Source organism: Pan troglodytes, chromosome 3, assembly GCF_028858775.2.
Source record: "Pan troglodytes isolate AG18354 chromosome 3, NHGRI_mPanTro3-v2.0_pri, whole genome shotgun sequence".
NCBI classification, from domain to species: Eukaryota; Metazoa; Chordata; class Mammalia; order Primates; family Hominidae; genus Pan; species Pan troglodytes.
The window spans coordinates 72,585,729-72,612,309 of record NC_072401.2 but is presented as its reverse complement, the minus strand read 5'-3'; the positions used below and the strand labels follow the sequence as shown (position 1 = coordinate 72,612,309).

Here is a 26,581-nt window from a genome sequence, read left to right as displayed (position 1 = left end):
TTGAACATTAATACAAAAAGAGACAAATCCTTTCCAGCCATTCTGTTTGATGTTTTGTGACTGCCTCTCCCCGCCCCATGCTGCAGATGGAGATGTTTTAGCAGCGGGGAGAGCAGGCAGGGCTTACTGCTCAGAAGGGTCCCCCATCAGCACAGTTGTCAGCAGGGGCAAGCATATTCATATTCACGTTTTGTGGATAGCTACAAAAGGTATTCTCAACAAGGCCAGCGTCGCCCAGCTTTATCTCCTTATGCGCCTCTTCTCACAATAGCATGTACAGAAAAGAAACAGCAGGGTATAGAAAAAAATAAAGCAATGGCCTGCTCTCCAAAGGCAGGGGGGACGCTGGAGTGGAACTGCAGTTCCAGTTCCTCATGGGCGGTATCAACAGTCCTGACGGCTACTACATGCCCACAGGCGGCAGAGGGCTTCGTGGTTTGGGATGGGAATGACAGGTGTGCGGGATGAACGTGGCCTTGTCTCTGCATATTGTTGTGGTCTGAAATACATCATTGTGCTTCCCTTCACATTTCCTCTTTCTTGGGCACAAGAACATTTCTCCCGGATTAGACTAACAGTTTTAAGAGAAATTCTTGGCATTGAAACACAATGATGATGTGAATACTCCTCTGTGATAAGATGAGGCTTTAAGGAAACTCACTGCTGTTGCTGATTTCGTTTTCATCATTACTGATCACAACATTGTCCACAATAGACCAACACATCATTCTTAGGCAGGAGAGCAGAGTGGTTAAAAACACAGACTCTGGGCCCAGAAGCCTGGATCCAAAAGCTCTGGCTCTACTATTTACTGTGACTCTGGGCCAGGCCCTTCAATTCTCTTTTTCAGTTTCCTCATCTGTAAAATGGGTGTAATATACAACCAAGGGTCACTGGCCAAATTATTAACCTTTGTGCTTCAGGATTTTTTTATTTTTTATTTTTTAGACAGGGTTTCATTCTGTCACCCAGGCTGGAGTGCAGTGGTGTGATCTCGGTTCACTGCAACCTCTGCCTCTCAGGCTCAAGTGACCCTCCTGCCTCAGCCTCCCAAGTAGCTGGAACAGGCATGTGCCACCATGTTTGGCTAGTTTTTCTATTTTTAGTAGAGATGGGGTTTCAACATGTTGGCCAGGATGGTCTTGAACTCTTGGCCTGAAGTGATCCACCTTCCTCCGCCTCCCAAAGTGCTGGGATTACAGGTGTGAGCCACCGTGCCCAGCCTTGTGCTTTGGTTTTCATATGTATAAAATGGGGACAAGTAATGGCAACTCCTTCAAAGCATTGTGGTGAGGACTGAGATAATGCATGAATAACAAATCACTTAGCCTCTGATATGGTTTGGTTGTGTCCCCACCCAAATCTCATCTTGAATTGTAGCTCCCATAATTTCCACATGTTGTGGGAGGGACCCAGTGGGAGGTAACTGAATCATGGGGGTGGATCTTTCCTCTGCTGTACTCATGACAGTGAATAAGTCTCACGGGATCTGATGGTTTTATAAAGGCTAGTTCCCCTATACATGCTCTCTTGTCTGCCACCATGTAAGACGTGATTTTGCTGCTCCTTTGCCTTCCACCATGATTTTGAGGCCTCCCCAGACATGTGGAAATGTAAGTCCATTCAACCTCCTTTTCTTTATAAGTTATCCAGTCTCAGGTATGTCTTTATTAGCAGCATGAGAACAGACTAATACAACCTCTCTGTGCCTCAGTTCCCTCAAATGTAAATTGGGAATAATCATGCAACCCACCCTGTAGGGCTGTTGCAGGGATTTAAATGAGCACTAAACACAGTTAAAGTGCCCAGGACAGTGTGGTGAATATAGCAAGCACACAATGCACTTCAGCCATTATTTTAATGAGATCACTACCACTCTGTCACATTATTTGACTACTACTATTACCATTGATTCAATATGTATTGTCTTAAAAATGCTTCCATAGTGACCCACATATTCCAACTTGTCTCACTCTGAGTTTCCTCAGGAGCTAGCAGTTTTGCATGCTCCCTCCCCCAGTTTTGGCCTGTTTATCCACTCTGATTTTTTTATTGACTCAAATACTGCCTCCCTGGGTACCGTCCACATACACCAAGTTAATGGTGTGCTATTTGCTGAGTGAGGCTTTTCCCCATCTTGTTTCAGTCCATGAGTGGTCTCTGGAGCTCCCTCCTGACATAAAGAGCTCAGGTGTAATGTTATTAGAGCTCCCAGTGGACTCCTGGTATACTTCGGTTTTGCGACTATAACTGCTTTCAAGCAATTTCAGAATGTTATTAGCCTGAGGCTTTCACTCAGGCAGGGAGAGTCAGCATTAATTAATTAATGTTCCCAATCTTTGGCTCTCTGGAATCTTTGCTTGTATGTTTTACCTTCCATGGTTTATGTGTCAGAATATATAAACTCTGACTCATATAACTCCCCAACCTGCTCAAATCCTTTCTGGAAACAGCAGAATACAAAATGTGAATAGTAATAGCTTAAATCTTCTCGCATCATTTATTTATTCATTCACTCTTTGAAGCATTTATTGAGTGCCTACTCCATGGCAGGCATGTTGGAGGGAAGTAGAGGTAGCAATGAGAAAGCCATGGGGAAGAGAAAGATGTCACAGGCATGCTCAGACCCATCTTTATGGAATAAAAAGATAAATAAATGAATAAGAATCATAAATAACTTTTAATGAGCTCTTATTAATAGTATTGGCTATACCTGCTTTATCTTATCCGGTCCTCAGAGAACAGCTATCATTATGCCCATTTTCCAGAGGTGGAATCTGTGGCTTAGCCAGATCAAGCAACGTGCCCAAGATCACACTGCTAGAAAGTGGCAGAACCATGATGGGAATCCAGGTGTGTTTTGTTCACAGCTCATGATCCTAAACACTACACTTTGCTGCCTCTCCAGTGGTCAGTCATGCAGGTGGGAACCTGAAGTCAGTTTGAGGAAATTGAGATGTTTTAAGGGAAAATAACCCCTGTGAATATTAGTCCTCTGGAACTTTCAGCCTGGTGTGGCATGGACAGAGTGACTTTGACTGCCCAGAGAAAGCCATCAGGCCGTGAGAACTCAGGTTGCCAGCACCACCCTCACAAGACCCAAGAGGATGTGGGGAGTGTACCACAGCTCTGCAGCAATCCTTGCACTAGCCCTGAGGAATCTGAGGCACAGAGGCTAAGTGACTTGCCCAGGGTCACAGAGCTAAAAGTGGCACTATGAATAAAAATGTGTCTCCCTCTCCCCCGCAAATTTATGTGTTGAAGACCTAACCCTAGTACCTTGGAATGTGACCTTACTAGAAAGCAGGGTTGTTGAAGATGTAATTAGTTAAGATGAGGTCACTTCAGCAGGCCTGGATCCAGTATGACTGTTGTCCTTAGGAAAAGAGGAAGTCTGGACACAGGCACACACATGTTCGGAAAACACTATGTGAAGATGAAGGCAGAGATCGTTGTGGTGCATCTACAAGCCGAGGGCACCGATGACTGCCAGCAAACCCCAGCAGCTAGGAGAGAGGCATGGAGCAGATTCTCCCTCACAGCTCTCAGAAGGAACCCACCCTGCCCACACCTTGATCTCAGACTTCTAGGCTCCAGAACCCTGAGACAATACATGCTGTTGTTGAACCCACCCAGTCTACGGAACTTTGTTATGGCAGTTCTAGAAAGCTCATACAAGTGGTAATTGTTACTAGTTGGTTAATAGTTCTAATCTGGGGTGCAATAAATGTGGTATAGGGAGGGGTAGAGGGATGATGGGAGCTGGCAGGCACTGTCAGGACGTCATGCTCGGTCTTGCTTCCTAATTGCTACCTCCTCCCACTTCTGCCTCTGCACCTCACCACCAAGCGCTAATGAATAAGTATGGTTTCCATGCCGGAGCCAGGCAGTGTCCTGAGCTCTTTGCATGCATTACTCTGCTTAACCCCCACACAGCCTGAACTAGAAGGTAACGTTGGTATCTCTGATTTGCAGACAAGGTGACTGTGGATTCGGAGAGGTTGAGTAACTTGCCGAAGGACAGAGTAGAGAAGTGATGAGCTAAGATGCAAGCCCAGGCTGCCTAGCTTCTGTGTTGCCGCTTCCTCCATTGCAGCAGTCAGACAGACTCACATCTCTAGAACAGACATTTTAGAGAGATCTTCAAGAAGATTTGAAGGGGAGACCTGACCACAGGGCTAGAAAGAGTTCCTCAAGGAGAAACACTATGAGCAGCAGAATATTTTGTGTCATTGGAACACAAAGCCCTGAATGTATTATTTGAATATTATCTTCTATTTTGGATATGTAAAGGCGTTCCTCTTTTCTGTCTTTATAAGGTTGTGTGGAGAGGAGAAGACATTTTCTTCCTACCCCAAAGGTCCTGTGAACACTTTTGGTGTCGAGTTAGGGTAATTGTGAGAACACAGTTCTGCAGAATTGCACATGTTCCCCATCCCTGCCCTCCACCCCCATCAATGCTGCAAAGAATTTGGTTCCACGGCTTTGTCAATTTTTTCAGCCAGAAAAATGTTCCACCATGTGTCTTTTGTTCTTTTTCTGAGGCGGCTGCAGAGTTATAATTTACTGGCATGTAGAGAAAGTGGATTTATTTTTCATTGCAATTCCATTTTCCCCCTCCTTTGGAATTCTTGGGAAAACCTGATTAAAATGTCAGCCAGAAGAATGGCTGGTGATCCTTTAAAAGGACTGATTAAACCAGGATGACCCAAAGCACTAACAGGAGAAGAAAACCCTATGGGGATCTGAGTATGTAACTTTCTAGTCATTGGAGTATAGAAAAAAAAAGGTAGGAAAGAAAGAAATAAGAAGCTTTGATAGAGGAGAAGGGTGATATTAAAATTATTATAATTAACAATGGTAATAATGAACTCCACTTGAGTAATTTCTGTTCTAGGCTCTGTACTAAACTTTTGTTTTATTATATCCAAAATTCAGACTCTTCAAGGTAGGTAGGATTGTTCCACTTTCCATATGAGGTTAAAGAAGGTACCCTTGGTCATATAGCCAGGGCCTGTCCCCTGGGGCCTGAAGCTTGTGCTTGTTAAAGGCCTTTAACAAGAAGAGACTGTCAGATCCATCCCCCGGAGGGGGCTGCACCATGCTTGGAGACTTGATTCCTTCTGCTTGCGATTTGAGCACCAACTCCTTCTGTCCTTTTCTGGGACTGGGCCTTTTTGCTCTGCTCTTATACCTGCTTCCAAAATTTCTTGCTAATTGTTTCCTGCTTAAAACTTTTCCTTTAGAGAAAAGGTACTCACAAATGTATGCATAGAAGTCCACGCAGCTCTCTGTAGCAAAGGGAGAAATTGTTGACTTAGTTGCAGCATTTTAATTTTGTGTTTTCTGAGAATTGGGTTCTAAGTGTTGAACAATCCAGTGGGACCAAAATATTTGGCCTGTTTAATTCCCAGGAAGTTATTTGTGGTCCCCCTGCAGCTGTGGTTACATCATAGAAAGGAAGCCAATAGGAAAGGCAGAGCAAGTGGGCTAGCTGACTTTGGCCGGGCTCATGTAGAGACTGATCTTGCGAGCTTTCCAGTTTCTTTCTTCTGTCATTCAAGGCCCAGTCCAAGTTAAACCACACAAATCTTGTCTTCTCTAGTGCCAAACATACTCATTGATTCTTTTTCCTCTTTTTTTTTGTCCCGAGATGGAGTTTTGCTCTTGTCGCCCAGGCTGGAGTGCAAGGTTGCAATCTTGGCTAACTGCAACCTCTGCCTCCAGGATTCAAGCGATTCTCCTGCCTCAGCCTCCCACATAGCTGGGATTACAGGTGCCCACCACCACGCCCAGCTAATTTTGTATTTTTGATAGAGATGGGGTTTCACCATGTTGACCAGGCTGGTCTCGAACTCCTGACCTCAGGTGATCCACCCGTCTCTGCCTCCCAAAGTGCTGGGATTACAGGTGTGAGCCACCACACCCAGCCCATGCTCATTATTTTTATGGCATGAAGCACCATATGCTGTGCTTTTTCATACTATGCATTCTTTGTATTACGTTATTCTTTAATTATTTTCTTTTATAAAAATAATCCTGTCTGCCCAATAGACTGTGAGCTCTACTTGAGTACAAACGTGTCTCCCTTTACAGTGCCTGCCTTCCCCCAGCCCACCACCAACCCCCATCTTTACCTCAGCACTGACTTCAGTGCTAGGCACGGAGAGAGCTGCCCAGGTTCTACTGTTGAGTAACGGTTGAAAGTTTTTCTTTTAGTGTGCTCAGTTTCCGTAATAAAGCAAATTTCTGTAGAATAAAGAACTGCTCCATCATAGGGAAGAGAATGGGTGTGGAGAGCACAAAAGAGAAAATGTCAGGAAGAGGAAAAATGACTCTATAGACCATCATGCAGCCCAGTGTTGGGGAATTCCGTTAAAAGATTCCCCTGATGTATCCCTGCATTGGCAAGGGATGGGCTAAACAGATAGTAATTATTGGTGCTTGTTTGTCTCAGTTATGGTACACCTGTAGGCTTCTCTTCAGAAATAAACTACAAATTGGCAACAGGAGGAGAATGTAATGCCTAAGAAATCTCAAACTCAGAGCCCCTTCTTTGTTTAGAAAGGACTGTGAAAGTAGCAGGAGAAACCTGCACCTCACTGCCTTTAATGGAATAAAAGTGTAATTGGATGTTCCCATGGGTCCCCTGTCTCTGTGCTGAGGAAAGTTGTAAACAGGGAGGGAACACCTCCTCTGCTGTCAATAGCATGTAGGTTGCCTTCAGAATTGTGACTTCAGAGAACACAGGACCGCTCCTCTTGCCCATCATCCACTTACCTATAGGATCCCTGAATTGTTCACACAATTAAAGAATCCCACTTTCTAGCAGAGACAAGGGGAGGGCAGAAAATATCTAAATCATACTTTAGCCCACGTTTTATAGGATGTAAAGCATGGGTCTCTCTCTCTTGGGTCCTGCAATTTTCTTATCACTGTAAAAAAATACGTATAAAATCAAAGTGTTTTCTTCTCTGGAGGATGGTGACATCACTAATTTGTACAGACCCTAGACGTCACATCCTTTTGGTCTTTCCAAAGGAAGAGAACTTTCTTATCACACTTCAAATCAAGAAGCTCTTTAGGAGAAATCGCAACTATCAGTCATTCACATCCTCTTTATAATCCTCTCATGTTTTTGTTTTATAATCTACCCAAAAGGGAAGAACTGAACTAATTTTAAGCAGACTTTTTAGTGCAAAAATATACACAAGGGAGCAAAGGGCAAGAATTTAAATTACGTGAGATGATGACTTTTTTTTCAGATCACACAGTTATTTGATAACACTAGCTTGTCCTGATAGTTCTCATTTGCAATTAGATGTATGCTGCCTTTTTGTATTCAAGAGAAAATGTTTCCAAATAGATTCGTGGAGCTTAAAAGACTCATGTTAGAGATGAAAAACCAAACAATCCCTGTCCCCCTCAAACCAAAAGCTACTGGTGCTCAATTCACTAGGCAGAGAAGAATGGAGAAACTATGACCCTGGTTTCTTAAGCATTTGCTGACCTCCCCTAGGTTCAGTTTAAACAGTCTTAGCCTCTTTGTGGTGATTCACAGAACTATGATATTTCAGGGTTGGGAGGCACTTGGGTTAATATCTAGTCCAATCAAATACCTAGGGCTTGAATTTTTTCTTTTGTATCTTTACCAAAACATCACAGCTTTGAATACATCTTGAATGCTTTCAGTCTTGAATACGTCCAGAGGTGGGGAGCTCACTACCTTATGAGATATCTCATTTCATTTATGGTCAACTCTGTAGGAAATTTTTTACGTTGAACAAAAATCAATTCAAATGCTTTTATTGAGTGCATACTATGCTCCAGGTATTAAGTTCTGCGGATCTAACAATGAACAAAATAGAAAGCAATCTCTGTGCTTTTGGAGTTTGCTTCCTACAGAAGGGAGACAGAATAAAGGCAAGTAAAACGAAGAGCATGACTGGGACAAGTAAGAAAGAAAGAGAATGCCAGGGGTGGATGCTTGCAGTCTTAACTAGTGTGATTAGGAAAGGCCTCACGGACAACTGACTTTCAAGTGGAGTCCTGAAAGAGCCATGTGAGTATCAAGGGGAAGAGCATTCCAGCAGCAGAAACAGTAAGCGCAAAGGCCCTGAGGCAGGTTTATGGAGCAGTGAAGAGGCCAGTGTGATCGGAATGGGGAAGGCAAAGGGGAGGATGGTGAGATATGAGGTTAGAAAGGGAATGGGAGGCAGACCGTGGGAGCCAGACCCATGGGGCCTTGGGAGTCTTGTAAGGATACCGGATTTTACTCTAAACATGATAAGGAGTCATTGGAGGGTCCTAGTATGATTTGACTTAAGTTATAGAAAATTTGCTCTGCAAATAGACTGTATGGGAAAGTAAGTGGGCTTAGGGAGAGCAGTTAGAGACTGCTGTGGAAGTTCGGGCCAGAGACAATGGCATCTTGGTGTGCAAAGTGTGTGGGCTCGGGATGTATTTTGAATAGTGCTCTTTGAGTTTCACCTGTGGATCCTAGCATTATCTCCTGGGGCTTAACACATGTGGTCCTCATGCATATATTCAGACCAAGGTAAAAATAAGGCAAATGCCACTTATTTCTTCCTTTTGACTCTTCCCAGCCCTCTTACTTCTTCCTCATAAGCAACCATCCTAAAGCATATGATGTGTATTTTTCTATTTGTATGAGTTCTTGTAAAACATGTACTTTTTGTCACAGATTTTTTTTTTTTTTTTTTGAGATGGAGTCTCCCTCTGTTGCTCAGGCTGGAGTGCAGTGGTGCGATCTCAGCTCACTGCAAGCTCCGCCTCCCGGGTTCAAATGATTGTCCTACCTCAACCTCCCAAGTAGCTGGGGCTACAGGCGCGTGTCACCATGCTAGGCTAATTTTTGTATTTTTAGTAAAGACAGGGTTTCACCATGTTGGCCAGGCTGGTTTCAAACTCTTGACCTCAGGTGATCCACCTGCCACAGCCTCCCAAAGTGCTGGGATTACAGGCCTGAAGCACCATGCCCGGCCTGTCATAGATTTAAAAAATTTTTAAAACTTAAATACCTGACTTTGTGCTACAGATCACCTTCTGTTTCTTTCTGTATTTTAAAAATCAATCTGCATTGCTGAATGTACTGAGTCTGCTGCTTCTGGCTGAAGCGACTTCTTCAAATGAGACAGCTGAGCTGTGAAAAACTCTGTTAGCACATGTTTCCCTGGAGCCTTCTTCTTTCCAGTCCAAGCCTGTTCACTTCTTCCACTGTTCCCACATAACATGGCTTTGAGCCTTCTCTTGGCCTGGCCACTCTCTTTTGAGCCTTCCACGGCCTATTTTGGCTCATAGTCTTGGGCTTCTGAGAGCAGAATCTATGCCTGAAACCGCTTGCCATTTTTCAGGCCTGTAAACAAGGTTCAGTAGCTGAGAAATGGGTGTGGGGACTTGGACTAAGAAAATAGAAGCTACAGGACAAAGAGAGCCCCTAGACTCCAAATGTACCCAGAGCAGACTTTGCTTCAATTTTTTTGGGCAGTATAGAGTAGTGGTTAAGAATTTTGGCTCTTAGATTAGATAAATTTAGGCTTGTCTACTCATTCTCCTTCCTACTACCCTCTGTGTTACTTTGGGTAAATCACTCAACTTCTCTGAGCTGCATTTTCTTCTGTAAAATAGTGATAATCAGAAATAATTTTGTGAGGCTGTTATTAGATGCAATATTGTATGCAAACTTCTTGGCGCAGAGCCTGATACAGGGTGGGCCCTTGGTAAATATTGGCTGTAATTTTTAAATATAAATTCATACAAACCCAGATTGTCATGAAAATGAAATATGGAGCATTCATTTGCATCACAAAAGATATTAAAAGATTCTCTTTAATAGCAATTTCTCTAGTGTATTTCTATAATTTAAATGGCCCAAACTGGGTTTTCATGCTGCTTTTCAACAGCATAGATTGCATAGAGCTTGATTTACCTGTATTATGACAGTGAGGGAGACACATGACCGTGAGAGATATTTTGAGATTTCCTGTCTATACACAGACATAGTGGTATTATATGTGTTCCCTCTGCCCCCAACCCTTGTCTCTGCCTCTGTCTCCTCTCTCAGACTCTTCACAATGGTAATCCCAGCAGTGGGTTATACTTTTTAAGAAATCTTGAGGCTAACACTATATTCTAAGAAGTGGTGCATTCTGTTTTTTCCAGTAAAAACCTACAGTAAATGAAAATATAGAAGTAGAGGACTTGAAGAGACCAGAAGAGTTTGGTGTCTTTGAATCCACAGGATTGGCAGGGAACTCAGTGGTCATCAAATACTCCCTTCTCTTTCTGTAGATGAGGACACTAAGGCTTATGGTGGTGGAGAGACTTGGCCAAGGTCGCCCAGCTTATGAACAGCACAGCAGGAATGCAGACTTCCTGTCCAGCATTCTTTCTTCAACTCATGGTTCCTGGTAAGAATTGGATTTCATCACCCATTTTTATTCAGGGAATGGAATTTGCACTTTCCCGTGGCAATCTATCCTAGTAAGAAAGTTTTTCCTTCAACTTATCCCAATTCCCCCCCCTTTTTTTTAAGACAGAGTCTCACTCTGTCACAAGGCTGGATTGCAGTTGCACGATCTCGGCTCACTGCAACCTCCACCTCCTGGGTTCAAGTGATTCTCCTGCCTCAGCCTCCCAAGTAGCTGGGACTACAGGTGCCTGCCACCATGCCCAGCTAATTTTTGTATTTTTGTAGAGACGGGGTTTCACCATGTTGGCCAGGATGGTCTCGATCTCTTGATCTTGTGATCCGCCTGCCTCAGCCTCCCAAAGTGCTGGAATTACAGGTGTGAGCCACCGCGCACGGCCCCAATTCCCTCTTTGAACAATTTAAATACCCAAACTCAGCCTGCCATAGAACTATCATAGATCTATGTCATTCTGGATATGGCCCAGAGAAAGGGAACACAGTGCAGGCTACACGCACGCAGCCTGTTTTTACCTCCTTTTGCCCCCAACTTGAACTTCTTAAAGGCTCCTCCTCACTTCACTCCTTCCCCTCTATTTAATGTCTCTGCCACTAGAACGTGAGCACCAGGAGAGCCAGGTCTTCATCTGTTTTATTCTCTGGTGTATAAACAGTGCCTGGCATAAAACAAGAGCTAAGTGGATGCTTGCTGAAGGACTAATACACTTATTGAGTGCCTGCTATGTGCCAGGCACTCTTCTTGGCACACTGGGCACACATCCTCCCTTAGCACTAGGAATACGAAGAGGAGAGAAAAAAATATCTGTCTCTGATAGGGAAGCAAGGTTTAAGTTCACCCTGCCTCTCTCTGGCAGACTCAGAGGAAATCTTTTGACCAAAAAACAAGTAGCTTCTCTCCCTAACCCTCACATCATAATAGCATGTCATCATGCCTCACCGTGCTACCACAGGCCACACACATGTGGATGTGTGCACATATACACATACACACAAGAGTCAGTTTTAAGTGACTGAAGTAGCAACTAAATTTCCATCTGTTTCCCTAATGTATATTTCTTACAGCCTTGCATGGTACAGGTACCTAAAATTCACACTATCAGAATGATTCTCTGGGTTAAGGAACATCTATAATAGTCCCATTTTGTTTGTTTATTACAAATAATTTCAACTTTTATTTTAGTTTCAGGAGGTGCATGTGCAGGTTTTTTACATGGGAATATTGTGTGATGCTGGGCTTTGGGGTATGATTGATCCTGTCACTCAGGTACTGAGCATAGTACCCAATAGTTAGTTTTTCAACCCTTGCTCCCACTTTCTCTCCCTTCTAGTAGTCCCCAGTGCCTATTTTTGCCGTCTTGATGTCCACGAGTACCCAATGTTTAGCCCTCACTTAGTGAGAACATATGGTATTTGGTTTTCTGTTCCTGCATTAATTTGCTTAGGACAATGGCCTCTAGCTGCATCCATCTTGCTGCAAAGTACATGATTTTGTTCTTTTTTATGGCTGCATAGTATTCCATGGTGTTTATAAACCCTATTTTCTTTATCCAATCCACTGCCAGTGGGCACTTTGATTCCATGTCTTTGCTATTGTGAATAGTGCTGTGATAAACATACAAGTGCATGTCTTTTTTCGGTAGAACAATTTATTTTCCTCTGTAGACCCACTTTAAATTATAAAGATTTTATCCAGAGACTCCAAAGGTTATTTATTAGCAACACTGATATGTTCACATGAATTAATTTTTCAGGTCAATGATAGAAATGGACAGAACAGAGGGCATCCAAGAGCTTCCTTAAGAGGAAGTCAAACTGTCACTGTTTGCTGATGATAAGAGTGTATACCTAGAAAACCCTGAAGACTCATCCAAAAAGCTCTTAGAACTGATAAATGAATTCAGCAAAGTTTCAGGATACAAAATTAGTACAGACAAATCAGTAGCTCTGCTATACACCGATAGTGACCAAGCTGAGAATCAAATCAAGAATTTAACCCCTTTTACAATAGCTGCGAAACAAAACAAAACAAAAAACAACTTAGGAATATACCTAACCAAGGACGTGAAAGACCTCTGCAAGGAAAACTGCAAAACAATGCTAAAAGAAATCATAGATGACACAAACAAATGGAAACACATTCCATGCTCATGGCTGGGTAGAATCAATATTGTGAAAATGACATACTCCCAAAAACAATGCACAAATTCAATGCAATTCCCATAAAAATAACTTCATCATTCCTTAAAGAACTAAAAAAAAATCCTAAAATTCATACGGAACCCAAAAAGAGCCCACATAATCAAAGCAAGACAAAGCAAAAAGAATAAATCTGGAGGCATCACATTACACAACTTCAAACTATACTATAAGGTCATAGTCACCAAAACTACATGGTACTAGTATAAAAACAGGCACATTTTATAGAATAGAATAGAGTCTGTTCTATAAAACAGAATAGAGAACAGAATAGAGAACACAGAAGTAAAGCCAAATATTTACAGCCAATTGATCTTTGACAAAGCAAACAAAAACATAAAGTGGAGAGGGGAAAGGACACTGTATTCAACAAATGGTTCTGGGATAATTGGCTAGCCACATGTAGAAGAATGAAACTGGATCCTCATCTCTCACCTTCTACAAAAATCAACTTGAGGTGGATCAAACACTTAAATATAAGACCAGAAACCATAAAGATTCTAGAAGATAACATCAGAAAAACCCTTGTAGACATTGGCTTAGGCAAAGACTTCATGACCAAGAACCCAAAAGCAAATGCAACAAAAGCAAATATAAATAGATGGGACTTAAACCAAAAAGCTTCTGCACAGCAAAAAAATAATCAGCAGAGTTAACAGACAACCTACAGAGAAAATCTTCACAATCTATACCTCTGACAAAGGACTAATATCCAGAATCTACAAAAAACTCAAATAAATCAGCAAGAAAAAACAAACGATCCCAGCAAGAGGTGGGCAGATCACGAGGTCAAGAGATCGAGACCATCCTAGCCAACATGGTGAAAGCTTGTCTCTAGTAAAAATACAAAAATTAGCTGAGTGTGGTGGCACACGCCTGTAATGCCAGCTACTCCGGAGGCTGAGGCAGGAGAATTGCTAGAACTCAGGAGGTGGAGGTTGCAGTGAGCCAAGATCGTGCCACTGCACTCCAGCCTGGTGACAGAGTGAGACTCTGTTTCAAAAAAAAAAAAAAAAAAAAAAAGGTGGGCTAAGGACATGAATAGACAATTCTCAAAAGAAGATATATAAATGGCCAAGAAGCATATGGAAAAATGCTCAACATCACAAACTATCAGGAAAATGCAAATCAAAATCACAATGCAATATCACCTCAGTACTGCAAGAATGGCCATAATTTAAAAATCAAAAAATAATATATTCAGTGAAAAGGGAACACTTTTACACTGCTGGTGGGAATGTAAAATGGGGAAACAGAGGCTTAACAAAACAAAGACTAGGGAAAGTTAAATTATTTCCCTGGTACAGCCACTAGGGAAAACAGTGTGGAGATTCCTTAAAGAACTAAAAGTAGATCTACAGTTTGATCCAGCAATCCCACTACTAGGTATCTACCCAGAGGAAAAGAAGTCATTACACAAAAAAGATACTTGCACACGCGTGTTTACAGCAGCACAATTTGCAATTGCAAAAATGTGGAACCAGCTCAAATGCCCATCAATCAATGAGTGGATAAAGAAAATGTGATATATATATCATGATATATATATATATATATATATATATATATATATATATATATATAAAACATGGAATACTACTCAGCCATAAAGAGGGATGAAATAATGGCATTTGCAGCAACCTGGATGGAATTGGAGACTATTATTCTAAGTGAAGTAACTCAAGAATGGAAAACCAAGTATCATATGTTCTCACTCATATGTGGGAGTTAAGCTATGAGGACGCAAAGGCATAAGAATGATACACTGAACTTTGGGGAATTGGCGGAAATGGTGGGAGGTGGCAAGGGATAAAAGACTACACATTGGGTACAGTGTACACTGCTGGGGTGATGGGTGCACCAAAATCTCAGAAATCACCACTAAAGAAGCAACGCATAGACCGGTTACTTTGTACTGATGTAGAAGTCAGGCCACTGTCTGGGTAGGTAGGTCCTAGTGAGGCATTTGTGAGAAGATCCCTGGGCTTATAGGGGCCACAAGAAGGCTGTTCCTTAGAGGTGGGCAGGAAGGACAGAGGAGATCAATTTTGCTTACTTCACTTCATAGCTTTGCCTAAGGACTAGGCTTGACTTAAATGGAATGAATTTTTTTCTAAAAAAATTTGCTTCAGCATTTTGCCAAATGCTTGCTATAGGAGACACTCCACATATGTTGTTGTTCATCAGTGTGGAGCATTGAAAATAATCCGGAGTCGAACACAAAAGAGTTCAAATCCACCGTTCTCTACTTTTAGCTGGGTGACATTGGGCAAGTTACTTAACTTTTCTGTTCCTTCATTTATAAAAACTTGAATGATAGAAGCCACCATATACGTTTTATTATATCAATTAAGTGCAGTAGCATCCCTAAAAGCAGATTTCCAGGCAAGAGTTCTTTTTTGAGTAAACTGATTGAGTGATATCTTCCAGCATTATCTGATATACTCTTCTCCATGATTCTGTGTGGTGGCAACTATATGAGGCCCATTTTGTAAATGGGGAAACAGAGGTTTAACAAAGCAAAGACTAGGGAAAGTTAAATTATTTGCCTAAAGTTGGAGCCAGAGCAAAGATGACTCATAGATCAAAAGAACTGCTTGAAAGTAGCACCCACGATTTTCCTGCAGGCATTTTTGTTCTATTTGATACTAATGAGTTGGCTGTGTGGGCAGTGAGTTGATAAAGGAACATGAACTGAATCATTAAGCCTCCATTTTATTGTCTCCACTGTACAGATTTCACAACTGACTTGGGTGAGGAAATTCCACCAAAAACTTTAATATGGAAAAAAAGAGAAGGAAAAAAAAGGCAAGGTATCTCTAAATAGCTCTGCAAAGGTCAATGGGATTAATGTATCCTTTGAACATGGTTATTTTAGCTGAAATAAGAAAACAGCATGAGGGAACTTCACAGACTACTTGTGTAATAGAAATGTAATGTATTTGCCCCTTTTTTCTTCCTTTGTGGCAAACATGTGATTACATGAAGCAAGTTGGTAGAATAAATAAAATAACCAAGAAATTGTGCTCTGGAAATGTGTTCATTATCTGTAAATATTATTTTACATCCTCAGATTCATCAAAATCAGCATCTCAAGGTGGCTTGAAAAGAACAAGTAGATAATGGGCAGCTAAAATTGACGGATTGGAAGCCTGGAGACAATGTGTGCTCCTGGGGACTTTTGCGATTGGCTCCTATGTTCCGTATAATTTAAGAAAACTACCTCTAACTCAATGTATAGGTCAAACTTAATTTTTAACCTCCTGTGAGATGAAAATTAACCTTGAGGTAAATTCATAGAATTTCCCAAGTAGAAATTAGAGCCCTGGAAGACATGAATAAGTGTTCTTAGAAAAAAAGGTTATTTGGTTAAAAAGTTTTGAAGCCACCCGGTTCAGAGCTTCATAGAGGCCTCCAGTGCAGGACTTCTCAGAGCCTCTAATGTACTAATGCAGAATATGAGCTTCCCAGAGGGCTGCAAGCAGCATACAATTATTTAATTGTGGAAACTCCCACTCAACATTTTTTAGCATCTTGTGGTTATTGCATTCTTTGGAATATACTTTGGGAAATAATGATCTTCTCTGACACTCCTCATTGTATAGTTCAGGAAATCAAGTTCAACAGAGTTTATGTACCTTATAGTTAACATCTTAATTTTGTGTCTGCCTATGAGGTGTGACTGTAAAATAACACAAGGTTTGCTTCCAGGCTCACGTGGTTGTTGGCAGCATTAAGATCCTCGCATGCTGTTGACTGAGGGCTTCAGTTTCTTGCTGTCTGTCAGCCTCCATTCCAGCCATCCCCAAGTCTTGCCAAATGGACTTTCCCAAAGTCTTGTTGTTTGAGGAACCAAGTCTTTGGTTCCAACAATGGAGAGATTACAATGAAAAATTTACAAATATAGAAATACTGCTTGGAGATGAGTGTTACCTTTCAAAATGGAACCCACTGCTGTGTTTACATGGAGTGTCTCCACAATCATGCTTCTATTCAAAACAATTTCACAGCTTCTCTTTTGGATATTGCTTTGTTTAGGCTACCACACTTGCCACACAAAACAGCCTGCCGACTGCAGAGCAACAACTGACTGGTGCTCTGTTAGTAGAAAGAGTGTTAGATTAGGGCATCACTCTAGGACATTAGTTGTAGTCTCTACTGCATCATCAACAAGTTAAATGACATTATTTCTTAAACTCTTAGAGTCCCAGTTTCTTAGTCTATAAATCTGGTCGTTAGAATAGCTACCTCAAGGAGTCATTGTTTGGATTAAATGAGATAATGTATGTGGATATCCTTTATAGGAAAAGGGTTAATTGTGTAGTCTCTGGAAGTTGATTGCCTGAGTTAGAGTCTCAGCTCTGCAATTTGGTAGCTTTTTGACCTTGGGAAAATTATTTACTCAAGTTTTCCCACTTTTAGAATGGGAATATAAAAGTTCATATCTTTTGGGGTTGTGTGAATTATTAAAATAATATTTATAAAGTGCTTAGCACAGTGCCTGACACATGGTAGATGCTAGATGCTATTAATCTAAACTGTAAAATATTAGACAGATGAATAGTGGCTCTCTTTCAAGAGAATTCTTGATTTTGTTAAGAGTGACTAGATGAGACAGCAAGACGAGAGCAAGATAATTAAAAGCTGGGTGTGGTAATATGTGCCTGTAGTCCCAATTACTTGGGAGACCAAGGCAGTAGGATTGCTTAGGTCCAGGAGTTCGAGGCTGTAATGAACTATGATTGCACCACTGCTCTCTAGTCTGGGCAACATAACAAGGCTCTGTCTCTTAAAAAAACAAAGAATGATATAATGGCTAAAAAAAATGCCTATAATATTACAAATTTTACTGACCAGACCTGGCTCAGAATAACTAATGTTTGTGTATTAGTTACCTATTGCTGCATGACAATATTAAAACTTGGCAGCTTCAAATAATCCGTATTGTCTCACAGTTGCTGTGGGTCAGGAGTTTAGGCATGGCTTAGTTAGGTCCTCTGTAAGGTTACAAAGTATCAGTTGGGGCTGGGGTTTCATCTGAATGCCTGGTGAGGAAGGATTTACTTCCAAGTGCATGTGGTTGTTGGCAGCATTCAGATCCTTGCATGCTGTGGACTGAAGGCTTCAGTTTCTTGCTGTCTGTCAGCTCCCAGACAGCCACCCTCAGGTCTTGCCAAATCGACTTTCCCAAAGCCTTCTTGTTTGAGGAACCAAAGACTTGGCCCCTCAAAGCCAACAATGGAGAGAGAGTTTACTAGCAAGATGGGTTACAGTGTTCTGTTACCTAATCATGTGCATGTGATAACGTACAACCCATCATTTTTGCCATACTCTATTGGCTAGGAGCAAACCCCAGACTCCACCCACACTCAATGGGAGAGTATCACACAAGGATATGAGTATCAGGAAGCAGAGGTCAGGGGGCCACCCTAGCATTTTCCTGCCACAGATTGTTTCCAAAATCAAGCCCAAATGAAAAGAATGAAGGTTTTGACAGACTATGCCCCTGAAATCAATTTTAGAGGATGAGATTTTTGGAACAAAAGCAGCATCATTGGAATATGTATAGTCTCCCAAGATGGCCACTTTGAGGGGACAATACCTGTTTCAACCAGAATTTACATCTTATCCTGTTGTTCAATGCCAGATGCATTCTTTCTTGGTCAATTCTCGTCTATTCTAAACTAGAAGAATTTTCCTCATAATCTACATTTGTTTGTATATTTTTATGTAATTCCTTGATCTTCTGTTTTGTATGAACTTTCCCTTAAAGACCTGTCTAGGCTAACAAATAGATGAACTGAAAGTTGTTTTTATTATGTAATAAATCTTAGATATGACCTCTCATTATCTAAAGAGATCTGAAAAGATAAATCTGCCTTTATCTAAGTTTCCTTGATTTTGTGTATTCAGGGTTCTGAATTTACCACATAATAGCACAAGTATTTGCTTCTCTTTGGCTGTGTAGCCCCTTGGGAGTCTTTGTTAAATAGCTCCAATGTCGTTTCTTATACTCAGATACAATCACCAGGCATTTGGTATTGAACCTCACAACATGAGTGTGAAGCTGTGTCACCTGTGCTCACCTATGTAATAATCATCTTGAAAAGAATAACACACGCAGGCAGCACAAAGAAACTGAAGCTTGAGAAATACCTCTCCAAGAACAGTCTTGGGGCATAAGATCATCCTAACTGTGGGGCAAAAGAATGTTAGAACATTAAACAATCATAGGGTATAAAAATGTCTTAATTTAGCCTGATGAAGACTATTTTTAGGTTATGCTTGAACAAGAGAACATGAGGTTATAGCCAACCACATGAAAAATGGAAGGGAGCAGAAAGGGTATTGCTTAGTTTCTACTCCATAAAAATCACAGTGAGCCCATAATAAATGCATTTGGATGTTGTGGTGGCTCCCTGGAATAAAATATTCTCTGAAGATTTTTCAAAACTCTGATCCATTCCCCAGGGTTTGCCAGCCATGTTATTGATTCATTATTTTCACTTCATTTGAAGCATTATTCATCTATGACTTTGGTTTGTGGTTGAGTTCTACTGAGAATAAAATCAGCAAAATGTTTCTACTTTAACTTCATTTTTCTTTGGATGTTCTTGATAGCACCAACAGAACCCAAAGTGTTTTTGTCACAAACAAGTATATGCTTGTTTGTATTGAAATCTGATATATCCATCACTGAAACTTTGGATTAGGGAGAACATGATGGCTGTGTAAATCAACTTATCAGTAAATCCAAGGTTTCTTACAAATATTGTTTTGGCAGATTAATATTTGTAGGCTTATACTTAAAAAAGTCATATTCCCAGAACAAGTCAGCTTGACCCATAGAGAAAAATTCAGACACTAGCTGTAACAATAGAATTGAACAACAAAAGATCTCATCCTCACATTAGATTTTAAGTCCTATGTCTGCCCTTAACTTGATATGTGACCTGGGGCCATTCACTTAACCTCAGACTTCAATATTATGTAAAGGCTTTTGAGGTCTGGAATCCCATAACTCCTAGGGAGACGGAGAGGTGGCAACCTTTTACAAACAGAGTGTCAAATTTCTAACCTCTGATTTCTGGTATTTTCAAGAGATAGCTGAGGTCACTTTGTTTTGACTTCTGTGTGCAGGGGAGAGAGAGGAAATACGGGGATGATAAAAGGATGAATAGTGAATCCCAAACTATCAGAGGGAAAGTGTTATTGATACATTCAACTACCTTTATTGAGCATTTTGAAGTGTGGGACACAGTGCCAGGTATTGCAGAAGGTGTAAAGAGGATTAAGACATATTTTCAGCCTTAAAAAGCTTATAAGATAGAGGAAAAAATAAGAGTTGATACATAAATAAAAGAACCCAAGGCAACGCAGGGTATGATTATGGCCACGAGGAAGATTCAGACCAGATATGATTAAAGTTTACATGGAATGATCATGTCTAGTTTGCAGAGGATGAGCTCAGAAAAGCTTTCATTAAAAGCTGACATTTGAAATGAACCTTAAAGGGTGGAGAGGAGGTTTGCTGATGAAAATAGAGGGAGGAAAGCTCTAGGTAGAGGGAGATGGATAAGCAATGGGTTGGAAATGGAAAAAACATCATGGGCTATAGGAATAAAATTGAATAGCTGTATTTGGCGGAACAGTGGACAATTGTGTTGAAAAGTAGGCAGTGGGCTTATGATTTTATCGCAAACAAAGTAATGGCAGCCCAGATAGGTTATATGATTGGGCATCCTGGTTTATGCAGCATGCTGGCCCTGTGAGACAAACTCATTTTCATCTTTATGACAACAGGATGTATTTTAAGGATACAACTGTTATTCCAACAATATCCTCTCTTTTACACTTACCAGTATAGTCACACAACCTTTATTTGTGTAATGCAATGCTTTCTCATAGTATTACAGAAATGTATAACATCTTCATTATCCAACAACATAAAGCACCATCCAGCATTCATTTTGCCAGGAGCATTAAGAAAATCTTCAAGGCCTCTGTGTGGAGAAAACCACTCTCTGTTTAGCGTATCCTCTTGAACATCAAACTTGTCTGGTTCTCAAAGGGACGATTTCCAAACCAGGTTAAAAAATGTAGTACCTCTTTTATTTTTATCACCCTAGTGGCTATCATCTTCACATCCCTTTTGGGCTTAACTATCCTTTAAATATTTTTCTTGCCTTTCTTGGAGCATTTTTTTTCTAAGGCATTACTGAATTCCATGCCAGCTGTGCTATCAAAGAACACATAATGGAATGTATGGAATAAGCTGCTCTTATGCAATTTGCCTTGTCCTTGTCAATTGCAGGCATTACTCTCATGAATTATTTAAACTTCTACTGTCCTGGAGTGAGCCCAGTAGAGCTTCAAGTATTCACAAACAAGTCTCTTGAAGTATTCCTTAAAGAATCATACTCTCAGTGGTAGTGAGTGAAGTAAAGTGGCAGCAGCAGTTGTAGGATCAAAATAAACATTGGGCCAAAGTCCTGAACTGAGGCTCTTGGGAGATTTGGACATTTCTACAACTGATGCTCACTGGCATCTAACTTGAAAGCACTTTTTATTCAAGGAAAGAGGCTGGTCAACCAGGAAGCAAAGCAAAAGTGTAACAACAATTTTAACAAGAAACATTTGCTAGGTGCTTATGTACCAGGAACAATGTTCATTCTGGAAAATCCCATGATATGCTTATTATTTTTATTTTTTGAGATGAGGAAACTGAAGCACAGAGACATCAAGTTGCCAAATTGAGATTACCCAGCAAGTGGTAGAGCTGAAACAGGCAGCGATTTTTTTTCAACCTGCATAGCATTCAACTTGTCGGAGCTGGGCATGGCAAACGTGGAGTAGATTTCTAAGGGAAAACCTGTGCTGGTGATGTGATAGATGCTGTAGGACTCTGCCAAGATCTCCTTGAGGGACTGAGATGCTCATTTCCCCAGCTCCTGGGAGTGTTGGCAGCTGGCGACTCTCAGCTGAGTTCTTCTCTGGTCATTGTCCTCAGCAGAGAAGAGCCAAATCACGTAAGGCCACATCCTGTTCCTGGGGCATCCAGAATCTAAACACTTGCCCAGGGGCAGATGGGAGTATAAAGGCCAGGCCCCCTTGCCTTAAGGCTGGACAACTCTGCAAGACCATCTCAGCTCCAGAGCACTATGCGGGATCCTGGGATCCGACTGCCTGTCTACATTTCTTTCCTCCCTCACCACTACTGAGGCCAAAGTCTCTTCCAGTAATCTTCTGCACACCCATCTTCAGCTCAGAAGACTGAACTAAGACTTCTAGTGTGGTGGAAAGAGCCTGGGTTTCAGAGCCAGAAGACGTGGCTTTCCCTCCTGGCTCCAACACTTCCTCCCCAACTGTAAGAAATTGGGTACAGTGTATTACGTTCCTGAGCCTCGGTTTCATTATCCATTCAGTGGAAATGATGATATTCCAGGATGTTTTTAGGATGAAGTAAGATCAATGTATAAGATATAGTGAATGAATCAACCCATGGTAGCCTCCACTCAGCACTGTTCACGGACTGATGAGGAGCACGGAATGCAATCTCAGCAGGAGCTTGGTTTAGAAAGGAGAGAAGCCAGCAGCTTCTCTGGTGAGGGCCAGTGGGATAGTTTAGAAGGCAGTTGGCCTAAGCAGCATTCCCAGCCCTCTTCAGTGTGAGATACATAGCCATGATTGTCAGCCCGAGCAACTTTACTTAATGGCTTGGCTTCATAGACATTTTCTAAGCTTGGTATGTGCTAACATTTTCATGAATTTATGTGTATATGTATATATTTATAATAGATAAATCTTCCCTTTTGATTTTCCCTTATAAAAGCACATGGGGTAGAGTGGAGGGGAAGAGAGAGTAAGAGAGTTAAGAGAGACAGTGAGAGAGAGAGAGAAAGACTTTAATCTAGGAGACCTTTTGACGATGACCATCAGTAAGAAGTACATTTTACCTTACTACTTGATACACACATGCATACAAAGACACATGCAATCAAAATATAAGTTTCGGGAATGAGTGCATGCTTTTATAATGTGCAATGCACTATGTTTTTTTTTTTAAAGAATTTATTATTTATTGTTATACACATTAATAAAAATTGTACAGATGGTATGACTTGATTTTGACTTTGGGCAGTCCACTTTGGGACCTAGTTTCTCTAGAATGAAAAGGTTTATACTGAACATTACCTCTTAACATCCTTTTGCTAAAAAAAAACAACTTTTATTTTATATTCAGGGGTACATGTGCAGGTTTGTTACATAGGTAAATGCGTGTATCAGGGGTTTGTTGTGCAGATTATTTTGTCACCTCGGTATTAAGCCTAGTACTCAGTAGTTATTTTTCCTGATCCTCTCTTTCCTACCACCGTCTACCTCTGATGGGCCCCAGTGTGTATTGTTCCTCTTTATGTGTCCATGTGTTCTCATTATTTAGCTCCCACTTATAAGTGAGAACATGCTGTATTTGGTTTTCTGTTCCTGTGTTAGTTTACTAAGGATAGTGACCTCCAGCTCCATCCATGTTCCTGCAAAGAACATGATCTTTTTCTTTTTTATGGCTGTATAATATTCCATGGTGTATATGTATTACATTTTCTTTTCCAGTCTACCATTGATGGACTTTTAGATTGATTCCATGTCTTTGCTATTGTGAATAGTGCTGCAATGAACATATGCATTCATGTGTCTTTATAATAAAATGATTTATATTCCTTTACGTATATAGCCAGTAATGGAATTTCTGGGTCAGATAGTATTTCTGTCTTTAGGGCTTTGAGGAATTGCCACACTGTCTTTCACAATGGTTCAACTAATTTACACTCCCATCAACAGTTTATATGCATTCCTTTTCTCCACAACCTTGCCAACATCTGTTATTTTTTGAGTTTGCAATAATAGCCATTCTGGCTGGGCACGGTGGCTCACACTTGTAATCCAGTGCTTTGGGAGGCTGAGGCAGGTGGATTATCTGAGGTCAGGAGTTCGAGATCATCCTGGCCAACATGATGAAACCCTGTTTCTACCAAAAAATACAAAAATTAGCTCGGCATGGTGGTACGTGCCAATAGTCCCAGCTACTCAGGAGGCTGAAGCAGGAGAATCACCTGAGCCTGGGAGATGGAGGTTGTAGTGAGCTGAGATGGTACCACTGTACTCCAGCCTGAGTGACAGAGTGAGACCTTGTCTCAAAATAATAATAATAATGCCATTCTGACTGGTGTGAGATAGTATCTTATTGTGATTTTGATTTGCATTTCTGTAATGATCAGTGATATTGAGTGGTTTCATATGATTGTTGGCTGCATGTATGCCCTCTTTGGAGAAGTGTCTGTGCATGTCCTTTGCCCACTTTTTAATAGCGTTGTTGGTTTTTTCTTGTAAATTTGTTTAAGTTCCTTATAGATGCTAGATATTAGATCTTTGTCAGATGCATAGTTATGAAAATTTTTTCTCCCATTCTGTAGCTTGTTGGTTTACTCTGTTGATAGTTTCTTTTGCTGTGCAGAAGCTCTTTAGTTTAATTAGATTCCATTTGTCAATTTTTGCTTTTGTTGCAATTGCTTTTGGCATCTTGGTCATGAAATCTTTGCCTGTGCCTGTGTCCTGAGTGGTATTATATAGATTATCCTCCAGGGTTTTTATAGTTTTGTGTTTTACATTTAAGTCTTTAATTTCTCTTGAGTTAATTTTTGTATATAGTGTAAGGAAGGTGTTGAGTTTCAATCTTCTGTATATGGCTAGCCAGTTATCCCAACACTGTTTATTGAACAGGGACTCCTTTCCCCGTTACTTGTTTTTGTCAGGTTTGTCGAAGATCAGATAGTTGTAGGTGTGTGGTCTTATATCTAGGTTCTCTATTCAGTTCATTGGTCTATGTGTCTGTTCTTTTACCAGCAGCATGCTGTTTTGGTTACTGTAGTCCTGTAGTATAGTTTGAAGTTGGGTAGCATGATGCCTCTAGCTTTGTTCTTTTTGCTTAGGGTTGTCTTGACTATTTGGGCTCTTTCTTGGTTTCACATGAATTTTAAAATAGTTTTTCTGGTGCTGTGAAGAATATCAATGGTAGTTTAATGGGAATAGCATTGAATCTATAAATTGTTTTGGGCAATGTGGCCATTTTAACAATATTGATTCTTTCTAGCCATGAGCGTGGAATGTTTTTCCATTTGTTTGTGTCATTTCTAATTTCTTTGAGCAGTGGTTTGTAGTTCAGCTTGAAGAGATCTTTCACATTCCTAGTTAGCTGTATTCCTAGGTATTTTATTCTTTTTGTGGCACTTTTGTGATTTGGCTCTTGGCTTGCCTGTTGTTTGTGTATAGGAATGCTAGCTATTTTTGCACATTGATTTTGTATCCTGAGACTTTGCTGAAGTTGTTTATCAGCTTAAGAAGCTTCTGGGCTGAGACAATGGGGTTTTCTAGATATAGGATCATGTCATCTGCAAACAGGGAGAGTTTGACTTTCTCTCTTCCTATTTGGATGGCCTTTATTTCTTTCTCTTGCCTGATTGCTCTGACCAGGACTTCCAATACTATGTTGAATAGGAGTGGTGAGACAGAGCATCTTTGTCTTGTGCCGTTTTTCAAGGGGAATGCTTCCAGCTTTTGCCCATTTAGTATGTTGTTGGCTGTGGGTTTGTCATGGATGGCTCTTATTATTTTGAGGTGTGTTCCCTCAATATCTAGTTTATTGAGAGTTTTTAACATGAAGGGATGTTGAATTTTATCAAAAGTCTTTTCTGCATCTACTAGATGATAATGTGGTTTTTGTTTTTAGTTCTGTTTGTGTGATGAATCACATTTATTGATTCACTATGTTGAACCAACTTTGCATGCCAAGCATGAAGCCTACTGCATCATGGTGAATAAGCTTTTCAATGTGCTGCTGGATTAAGTTTGCCCATATTTTGTTAAGGATTTTTGCACTGACATTGCCTGAAGTTTTTAATTTTTTTTATTTTATTATTATTATTTTTTGTATCTCTGCCAGGTTTTTGTATCAGGATGATACTGGTCTCATAGAGTGAGGTAGGGAGGGGTCCCTCCTTTTCAATTTTTTGGAATAGTTTCAGTAGGAATGGTACCATCTCTTCTTTGTACCTCTGGTGGAATTCAGCTGTGAATTCATCTGGTCCTAGGCTTCTTTTGGTTGGTAGGCAATTTATTACTGCCTCAATGTCAGAACTCATTTTCAGTCTGCTCAAGGATTCAATTTCTTTCTGGTTCAGTCTTGGAAGGGTGTATGTGTCCAGGAATATATTAATTTCTTCTAGATTTTCTAGTTTATGTGCATAGAGGTGTTTATAATGTTCTCTGATGAGTGTTTGTATTTCTGTGGGGTTGGTGGTAATATCTCCTGTATCATTTCTGATTGGGTTTATTTGGATCTTCTCTTTTTTCTTCTTTATTAGTGTATGTAGAGGTCTATCTATTTTATTAATTTTTTCAAAAAACCAGCTCCTGGATTTGTTGATTTTTTTGAATGATTTTTCATGTCTCTGTCTCCTTCAGTTCTGCTCTGATTTTGGTTATTTATTGTCTTCTGCTAGCTTTGGGATTTATTTGTTCTTGGTTCTCTAGTTCTTTTAGTTGTGATGTTAGGTTGCTAACTTGAGATCTTTCTAATTTTTTGATGTGGATGTTTAGTGCTATAAATTTCCCTCTTAACACTGCCTAATCTGCGTCCCAGAGATTCTGGTATGTTGTCTTTTTGTTCTCATTAGTTTCAAAGAACTTCTTGATTTCTGCCCTAATTTCATTATTTACCCAAAAGTCATTCAGGAGCAAGTTATTCAATTTACATGTAATTGTATGGTTTTGAGTAAACTTCTTAATCTTGAGTCCTAATTTGGTTATGCTGTGGTCTGAGAGACTGTTATGATTACAATTCTTTTGCATTTGCTGAGGAAAATTTTACCGTTGATTATG

The 26,581-nt window shown here is 40.6% G+C and overlaps 1 long non-coding RNA gene across 1 annotated transcript; it reads left to right on the top strand.

The window, feature by feature from the left end:
- Positions 1-3,722: 3,722 nt before the first annotated feature.
- Positions 3,723-13,700, top strand: LOC107974091 (uncharacterized). The gene is made up of 3 exons (XR_008547549.2): positions 3,723-3,949; positions 10,312-10,430; positions 12,202-13,700. It is a non-coding gene; the product is annotated as an uncharacterized LOC107974091 (long non-coding RNA).
- Positions 13,701-26,581: the final 12,881 nt, after the last annotated feature.